The sequence below is a fragment of the Nicotiana tabacum genome, chromosome 13 (genome assembly GCF_000715075.1).
Source record: "Nicotiana tabacum cultivar K326 chromosome 13, ASM71507v2, whole genome shotgun sequence".
NCBI lineage: Eukaryota > Viridiplantae > Streptophyta > Magnoliopsida > Solanales > Solanaceae > Nicotiana > Nicotiana tabacum.
The window spans coordinates 115,245,175-115,255,765 of NC_134092.1; positions in this window are offsets into that span (position 1 = coordinate 115,245,175).

Sequence of the window (10,591 nt, forward strand, 5' to 3'; positions counted from 1 at the left end):
AATATGATAAATCAAGAAGTCAAAATCAATATCCGAATAACAATAGTCATGAAAGAACCACAACCCTAGAACGTGAAGTTTAGCTCCACATAGACATGGTAGCCAAACAACAAATCATATAAAGAAACATAAAAATTACTAAGTTTGGTGGGAGAAAGATGGATCTTGATGAATTCCGGCCTCCACAGCTTTTTCCTGGCTTTTTCCCTCTTCCCAATATGTTAGATAACCTAAAGGAGGCGTTTTTGGCTTATATATTGCGTACAAAAGTCGTGGGCCAAAGCTCTCCTATTCCTAGTCCAAATCGGCTTCAGGGATTGATGCTAAGGTGGATGCGACGCATCCAGCTTGTCCTCTATTTCAATTTTTGCCTGCGAAGGTGGATGCGACGCATCCACCTTGTCCTCTATTTCTCAGCTTGCATGCGATGGTGGACGCGACGCATCCAGCTTCACTTCTACTTCCCAATTTCGCACGCGATGGCGAACGCTATGGCCCAACTTCACTGCTAAGGTTGCACGCAGGATGATGTTTTCCTAGGTTGGATGCGACGCATCCAACCCTTCTTCCTCTGGCTAAACCACCTTTTCTTCATATTTTGCACTCCGAACACCTTAAATCGTCACACATAACTTAATTAGTCATCAAACCAATAATTAAACCATGTTGGGCATTTTAAAGATCAAATAGCATCAAAAAGCGGTTAAAACATGGGTAAAGTAACATCAACACATATCGAAATATGCCCAACATCAAAGATGTCTGAAAAGAAAATAGGGAAAAACATGGGAGTTTACATAGATGATATGCTTGGTAAGTCTTTGAATGCAGGTGATCATCTCAAACACTTGAAAGAAACTTTTAATATCTTAAGGAAGACCAATATGAAGCTTAACCCCGATAAGTGTGCGTTCGAGGTCAGCTCTAGTAAGTTCCTGGGATTCTCTGGTGTCACAAAGGGGGATCGAGGTTAACCCCGATAAAATCAAGGCCATCGAAGTCATACCGGACCAACTATCAAGCGTAAAAGAGGTTCAAAGGATAACATGGAGATTGGTCACTTTGAGCAGATTCATTCCCCGGTGTTCGGAGAAATGCCATCATTTCTTCTTGCTGCTAAAAAAGAAGAATAACTTCGAAAGGACCCCGGAATGTCAACAGGCTTTGAGGGATTTGAAAAGGTATTTTCCAAGTCCTCTGTTACTATCGAAACCGGAAGAAGACAAAAAGTTGTTGGTCTACTTAGCAGTCTTAGAGGTAGCGGTAAGTGTTGTTTTAGTCCGTGAGGATGAAGGTACGCAATCTCCTATCTATTACGTCAGTAAAATTTTAACGAGAGCATAAACTCGCTACCCACATTTGGAAAAACTGGCCTTAGCCCTCGTAGTCGCCGCTCGAAAACTAAGGCCTTATTTCCAATATCATCTGATAGCTGTGGTGACCACCTTTCCCCTGCGGAATATCCTTCATAAACCCGAACTTTCAGGAGGCTGGCAAAGTGGGCTGTCGAAATGAGTAATTTGACATAGAATATAAACCTAGTGCTGCGATTAAGTCACAAGTTTTGGCCGACTTTGTGGCCGATTTCAATCCGGGAAGGTTACCTTTGGCAACCAAAGAAGCAGTGATGGTGTCAGGATCGATATCAGGAGTTTGGACCCTATTCACGGACGGAGCTTCTAACTTAAAGGGGTCTGGGCTCGACATAGTACTAACCACGTCTTTGGGAGAAACCCTAAGGCAAACCATAAGAACGGTCCCACTGACTAACAATGAGGTAGAGTATGAAGCTTTGATTGTAGGGCTCGAATTGGCCTGGGTACTGGACTCTGAGGCCATAGAAATCAAATGTGACTCCCAGTTGGTGGTAAATAAGGTCTACGGGATCTTCAAAGCCAAGGAGAAACGCATGCAACAATACGTAATGAAGGTCCATGCTCTGCTCGCTCGGTTCCGAGAGTGGTCAATCACGCATATACCGAGGGAAGAAAATGTAGAAGCAGATGCATTAGTTAACCTTGGCACATCTACGAAAATGAAAGGATCAGACTCTAGTACGGTCGTATAGCTTATGCACTCGGTACTAGACGCAGATAGCTATTACGAGTTGAACGCGACTAATTTGGTCTAAGACTGGAGAAACGAAATTATTGACTATCTTGAACACGGGAAACTGCCCGAGGATCCTAAGTCATCTCGGGCGCTACGAACTAAGGCCGCACGATATAGTTTCAAAAGAGGTCAATTGTATAGAAAATCTTTCCAAGGCCCTTTGGCCCGATGTATGGGAGCCCCCGAAGCCAACCATGTTATGCGAGAAGTCCACGAAGGGATCTGCGGGAATCACTCGGGCGCAGATTCCTTAGTACTAAAATTAATAAGGGCAGGATACTATTGGCCCTGGATGGAACAAGACACCAAAGCATATGTTCAAAAATGCGATAAATGTCAACGTTATGCATTGTTGGTATATCAACCAGTAGAGCCGCTGCATTCAGTTCTGTCACTATGGTCGTTCATGAAGTGGGGAATGGATATCGTCGGACCACTGCCACTAACCCTGGTAAGTTAAGATTTCTTTTGATTTTAACTGACTATTTTTCTAAGTTGATTGAAGCAGGTCCTTATCAGAAGATCGGCGAACGTGAAGTGATAGATTTCTTGTGAGAGAAAATAATTTGCAGATTTGGGATACCAAAAGAAATCTACAACAATGGGCCACAATTTATAGGCGCAAAAATCACAAAATTCCTCTAAGATTTGAAAATTAAGAGGATCACATCATCACCTTATCATCCGAGCACAAACGGCCAAGCAGAATCAATGAACAAAGTGATCATACAAAATCTCAAAAAGAGATTAGAAGCAACTAAAGGAAAATGGCCCGAAGAGCTTCTAGGTGTACTATGGGCATACAGAACAACAACCAAATCAAACACGGGGGAGACTCCTTTTTTCTTGTGTACGGGGCAGAAACCCTAATCCCGGTGGAAGTAGGTGAACCTACTATAAGGTATTTACGGTCAAACGAAGAAGCAAACAGTGAAGCAATGTTAGTCAATTTAGAGCTTCTTGATGAACGTAGGGACTTAGCGCATATAAGGATGGTATCTCAAAACTAGCGAATAGAGAGATATTAATCGAAGAACCAACCTCAGTTATTTCAAAGTATGAGATTTGGTTTTAAGGAAAGTAACTCAGAACACCTGGGATCTCAATGCGGGAAAGCTAGGTCCAACATGGGAAGGCTCCTATCGGGTTTCAGCTGTCACCGGGAAAGGATCATACGAGTTAGAGAATCAAGATGGAGAAAAGTTGCCAAGCAACTCGAACGTGGAACACCTCAAGAGATACTATTGCTGATGGACAACACATGTACTAAAAGTATGTGCTGCACTTTTTTTCCCTTCGTCCGGTTTTTGTCCCAATTGAGTTTTTCTGGCAAGGTTTTTAACGAGGCAGCAATGGAAAGTATACTACGAATGAAGTTCCAACAGCGGCAATAAGACTTTTTAATGACAAGGCACACAAGCGAAGAACCACTACAGAGCGGTTAGATAGTCTCTCGCTCGATAGCAAAGTTCCTACCGAGAATTTGAGTTTGATGTCGAACATAGATTACCCGACTGTTCACAAGTGCAAGCCACTGGAGGAGTGTTAGATAATCTTTGGCTCGATATCATAATTCCTAAGGGGAAGTGAAGTGTGTTACCGAACTAAAGATTATCTAGCAATTCACTAATGGAATCCTCGAAGGTGTAAAACTCCTAGTGTTCTAATTCGCATTCGAACACTAGGGGGGATGATATGAGGATATGGAAACAACGACTGTCACTTCGACCGGAATACAAAACCCGAAAACATAGTTGTATCATCGGGACCGGAGACTGCACGACCAGCCCCGTAGAAACAAGTTGTACAAGTTAGCCACAAGAAATGGCAATTTCTTTTTAGCACAACGAATGCTTATGTACTTTTAAAAATAGAAGGAATAAAGTAAAGTATGTTTATTTCTATATTGTTTCTTGTATGAACGATGAATTGATTTTATCATTTGAAAGTTAAACAAGTACTTCAAATGCAAGTGTCGTAATGAACAGGAGATGTTCTCTTTAAGAGCACCGTAAATATAAAAGGGCCCTATCTTATGAAAACCTTCACGTTAAAGGATTGATTTTAGAAGAACTTATGCCCAAAATCCAAATACTTTCTAGGGAAAATATACCCGAAGCCTTGCATGATTAGACGCAATAAACAAAACTTGTGCAAACACTTTAATGAAAAAGACGCAAAGAGCAAACTTGCGCAAATGTTTAAACGAAAGTATGCATAAAGGGAAACTTGTACGATAATTGAACAAAAATTATTTTTATTTACAATAAATGTGCTAAATGGCACAAGTACAAAAGTTTGAAAAGGAAATCAAGAACTTAGATGCTGCATCTCCGGAACCCGGAGGAAGAGAAACATCTACGCCCCCAGGAGAAGGAGGGAAGGTTTTCTCTCAACAAGTTGAGTAAAGAGAGTTTGAGAAAGTGTAGAGAATTATGAAGTGTAAATGAAGAGGTTTGATGCGTATAAGTAAAGGTATAGGCGGCTAAAATCGTGGCCATAATTACCTCGATAACCGGCAAAAATGATGCTAAATCGTGGGATGACATGTGTTCGGGGCATTAAATACGGAGAGACGTGCGTCTAATTAACAGTCATAAAATTTTCAGAGGGGTGAGGAAATTTTCCGCCAAAAAAGATATTTTTACCAACTTCCCGGTGATACAAAGTTATGCCACCGGAAAGCAGGGGTCTATATGTATGGGGTAAAATATGTTCATATTTAATGATTGATAAGTGGGGATTTTAACTACTTATTAGCGCCTTTTAACTTTTATTTTAGTCTAAACGCATTGAATTATGTGCCCGCAACTAATGAATTAGTGTAAAATTGCAGGAATGTTGAAAGTTGGGCTCCCGAGATGAAATCCGACTCAAAAAGGAGCAGTCTAAGCATAAAGCAATAAAGGGCACATCAGCACAAAATATGTTATCCGCAGAAGAAATTGCGGACCGCAGAATTCCATCTGCGTCCGCAAGTAAGGGATCTGGCTAAGTGTGCAAGATTTGTGTACCGCATTTGAATTGTGCAGTCTGCACATTTACAGTTGTTGCAACAAAAGTGCTCTGCGGCCGCACAATTAACTTGCGGACCGCACAAATGGAAGGTGAAAAATGCCAACTCTCTGAAGTTGGTATGTTAGGAAAATAGTCGATCTGCGGCCGCAATAGGATATCTGCGACCGCACACACAATTCTGCGGACCGCAAAATAAAAGGGCAACTTAAGCCCCTAGGTAACAGAGTGTCAACCGCAACTAAAATTCTGCGGTCGTACTTACTCCTCTTTCACTTAGAAAATCAATAAGTATAAATAGAGGGCTAGGGCAACTGTTACATTTTTCCCTCTCCGAACACTAACACATCACTGTATTGAAATTCTTGGTGAATCACCTGCTCTCACATCCAATAATTGTTGACCACTCATTCCTTGCACTCCTTCATATCTGGTATGCTCAAATTCATTGTTAGATATTTGCATTTTTCGTTTGATTTATAGTTTTTTTTTAATTAGTTTTATGCCTTTTGTTAGTAGAACTAAATTGTTCATTCATGTGGGGTATATCTGTAGTGGTTCAACAAGTACATGCTCTGTAGGTAATGGGTCAATGTATTTTCATGCTTGTATGTTGTTACCATGTCAAATTTGCACAAGAATTACAAGCCCTGGATAGAAGTGATGAACAGTTCGTAAATTTTTTAATTTTGCTGCCGCACGTGAAATTGTGCGGTCTGCAGAAGTTGAGTCTAGGGCAACTTTACTAAAGAATGGGTCTGCGGCCGCAAGAAATTTGTGCGGACCGCAGAAATCCCATTGCGCCTGCATAAATTCCCTTGTCCTATCATCAAAGAGTTTAAAAATTTGGGCCTCAAATGTGCGACCGCAAAGAGAAATGTGCGGACCGCATAAAACATGTTGCGGTCGCACATCTACCAATTCTCTGTCATCATAGAGTTGGCTTGCATTTGGTTTCTGAGTTAGGGCCACAAGGATGTGGACTGTAATTCCCATCTGCGATCATAAGAGAGAATTTTACGGTTCGCAAGGCTTCATCTGTGGCCACAAAGAAAAGTATGCGGGCCGCAAATCCTCATGCTGCAAGCATGATTTAACTGTGACCTTCACTGTGTTTTTTTGGTGTTTACTTGTATATCTCATGTGTCTGAATGAACATTGAATTGCAACTAACGCTTGCATCTATTTGATACAGATAATGGTTCGATCTAGAGGCAGAGGTAATACTTCTAAAGGAAGGGGTAAACCTTCTCGGGGATGAGGCAAGAGAGCCTTACCTAGTGCCCAACATCATGAAATCAGAAAAAGACAGCAGCCGGGAGGGGGGGAGGTACAGATCTCTCTGAGACAAGTTCATATGCCCCATCTAGGGACGTATTAGAGGGAAAATCGGCCTATGTTCAGGAACAACCAGCACTACAATCCAGGCCGTCAGGGAGATTCCAACTGAGGGACGAGCCATCATCATCCTACAACACTTCCGAGGATTCGAAAAGTGCTAGTTAGGCTTTTGAGCCATCTACTGCACCTGCCCTTGAGGCACCAGAGACATCAGTTCAGGACATCCCCAATGATGGTAGAGGGGGAGATGCTACAGTTATCGGCCTTGAAAGGACAAAGAAGAAAGAGGTTTAGGAGGATCGGTTTGTTAGCTAGGTCGCCTTCAAGCTTCCGTCAATGGTGGCCAGTGAGGTTGCTTACTCTTGAGCAGTAATTTCAGTTGAAGGATTTGGAGAAATATAACTCGGCAGTGTTGAGACAGTTCAAGGAACGCAAGGGGCGAATGTGTTTCACCCAGAGTGTGGTGAATGCCAAAGAATATCTTGTCTGGGAATTCTATGCCAAGGTGGCGCATATCAAGAAGGGGACAAAGGTAACCAAAGTGTGTAACCTTAAAGTGAGATTTGATCAAGCTACTCTCAACACGTACTTGGGTTTCGAAGATGTTGAGCCGACGGAATACTTAAAGAAGTATGTAATGGGAGATGAAGCTCGGCCTTGGTTAGTAGAGATTCTAGCAGCTCCTTGACCACCACCGCCATGGATCATAGCAGGGGTTCCTTTGAGGCAAAGGGGTGGCAAACCTTTATCTGCAGCAGACTGGACTCGAGACAGAATGAGACCTATCCCTCGATCCCTCGGGCAGTTCTTGTTGCTTTGATCATGGCCGGGTACCCTATCAATGTGGGTGCTATATTATCGGTCAACATTTTAGTTATTGCACAGCAAGATGACTCGTCCTACCCGTATCCGAACACTATTACAGAGTATCTCACGGATACGAGGGTAGAGCCGAGAGTTTATGATACAAATGTGTGGCTGAAGAAGCCTTTCTCATGGTACTCACTAATAGATGCGAACAACCCTAAGAGAAAAGGTCAGCCGTCTACCACCACATGCCAGTCTGATGAGCCAGCGGCGGTAATTGCAGAGGCAGCTGATGTTCCATCCACTTCGACCGAGCCTTCATTTAGTGCTGCAATTATGCCTCCACCATCATCTTCAGTTCCTACTGCAGTTCCTGTCACAGGTTTCACCTCGGCTTTAAAGCCGGTGCCCATGCCTACTGCTCCACTTTCTAGGTTGCGAGTCTCCCAGACATTGGCGAGCCTAAAAAACTGGATGCAGACAACCACTGTAAAGCTGCCTGACTTATCTAGTACTGTTGCAGCAGCGTCTTCAGTTCAAGCACCTCAGATTCCCCCCACAGTTGAGGAGACATTGAAGAAGCTCCTAGAGAACCAGAGCACCATCATGGCTACCTTGGTACAACATGGGTCAGTGATCGAAGAGCTGGGCAAAGAAGTAAAGAAGATGAGAAAGTCCCAGGCTAGTAAAAAGTCAGTGGACAAGCTCCGGAGGCAGGTGACCAAGCTTGCTGCAGCCGGAGACATCCCTTTTGACATGCTGATTGACCCACACCCTTCAAGCCCAGATCCTGTAGCACCATCAGCATCAGTGGCACCAGCTGGCCAGTCTGAGGAACCAGACTCTGCTGCCGACACTGCCGAGGCAGTGCGTCAGATGTTCACCAACCCAGTTACTCCCAAAGTTGAGGATGATGAGATTCAGTTGGATGAGACTGAGGGTGGCGACATTGTTGTGGACACAGAGATGTCCAAGGAGCCATAGGGTGTTTTCTTCAATCTTTCCCTTCCTTCACTCTTATTTTGTTAAGCATTGGGGACAATGCTTATTTTTATTCGGGTGTGGAATTTATTTTGATGATATTTGGTACATTCTGAGACAATTGGCTTGTAATAATTTGATATTATTTTCTTTCTATTTCTATTCTGTATATATTCTCTCTTTTTCTCTGATTATGTATATTCAATAGTTTTTGTTTAATTAGCTTCTTTATTTTTGGTTGCATTATTAGTTCGTAGTTTGAGTTAGTAGCTTCTTTGTTTGTTTTAGTAGCTTATTTCTACGTTCTAGTAGACAATAAGCCTTTGGTTTTCTTAATGCCGCGGTTCTTTCCAAAGGTAGTTGTTGCGCGAACAGGGTGACTCGTCCCAACGATGGATGGCGTGACAACCTTCTTACGGGAATGAGTCTGTTTTTGGTGTTTAGGTAATAATAGTAGTAGTAATGAATAAAAATACCTAATTAAGTCATGCTCGAAGAGTCAAACAAGCTTCATTTGGTACCAACGCACTTAACTACGTGCTTATGGTTAGAAACAAGGTTTTTGAAAGAAATAGCTCTAGTTAGTGACTTTGTGACTCTTGTGTTGACTTTGGCAATCATCGACTGGTTTAATTGAACCATAGTGATTTTCAATCTTGAATGTGATCATTGTAGGCCCCCGACTCTGTCCTTTTTAACAATCCAGTTGTGTGAGGGGTGAGATACTTTGTTGTTAGTACAAGTACCCATGCGAAAGGTCTAGAACTTGCCCCGAATATGTTTCAGAGCGAAATCCTAAGTTTTGCTTGGCTTGAGAAGTGATTGTAGGCTTTCTTTGGCCCGTTTGAATTTTCTATTGCCTATTAATGTTGTATCCCTAGTCAACCCATTTGAGCCTCGAGTCTTTCTCATTTGATAACCATATTACAAGCCTTTACCTGTTTTGTCGTGACCCTCTCTTGGCACCCGAGCTTTCCTTAACACTCTTGTTAAACAAATGGCTAAAAATATAAGTTTGGGGAAGCGACGAGAAAATTGAAAAAAGTATCAAGGCACAAAAAGAGAAAAGAAATGATGAGAAGGAAATGCAAGAAAAGAAAAGAACAAAAAGAAAAATACAAAAAAAGTGAATAAGTGGAAGAGTTAAAGGGATTCAAAGAGAGCTAATGATTCTAAACATGGAGAAATAAAAGAGGGAGAAAATGAATATAATGATCAAGAAAGAGTGATGCTAAGTCTCTCTAGTTCCCCGAGTAAAAGAAAGTGCCTCAAATAATGGGCAAAGTATGAGCAGAGAATAAAAAAATGGTGTGCTTAAGGAAAGGTGTAACCACTCAACCATATTGTATCCAACCCTAATCCAAAAGCCTTCATTACATCCTGAAAGAAGTCCTATCTGATTTTGCCGAGTGAGCTTACATTAGTGGCGATCTACATGAGGGGCAAGCCTATGGTACTTGAAGCCGTACTTGCGACATTCTCTTGAGAGAGATGAGTGAACCTTTCATAAATCTTTGGATTGAGTATTAAAATTCATAAGTGAGCCAGGCAACCAGAAAGTAAAAGGAGGAAGAGTTTGGAGTCTACCATGACCTACGTGATAGAGAAAGAGTCCTTGATGAGTAAAGTCAACTTTTGATGCTCAAATGTCACTTTAGAACTATATGTGAATAAATGTTTAACTAGTCACCTTGTTGATAATACAAAGTAGTGTGGGTAATTGTTGGTCCCAATTGATGTGTGGATGTCTCACCTTTGACTCGCTGAAATGACCCTTAACTTTTGGATGAGGGAACTAAATTTTTTGCTTGAGGACAAGCAAAGACTTAAATTTGGGGGAGTTGATAAGTGGGGATTTTAACTACTTATTAGCGTCTTTTAACTTTTGTTTAAGTCTAAAAACATTGAATTATGTGCCTGCAACTAATAAAATTGTACAAAATTGCAGGAATGCTGGAATTTGAGCTCCCGAGATAAAATCCGACTAAAAAAGGAGCAGCCTAAGCACAAAGCAATAAATGGCACAGAAGCACAAAATGTGCGGTCCGCAGAAGAAATTACGGACCGCGAAATTCCATATGCGACCGCAAGCAAAAAAAGGAAAAATCTGCAGATAATTTTGCAAATTGCGGATCGCACATGAATTGTGCGACCGCAAAGCTGGGCTAGGAGTCAAGATCAGATAGTATGCAAATTACCAAGTCCATAAAACTCAGTGAATTGCGGACCGCACAATATTTGTGCGGTCACAGAAGATTGCCTTGCGGATGCAACCCTAACATTGCGGACCGCAGAAGATTGTCTTGCGGTCGTAGTTCTAAATCTGCGGACCGCA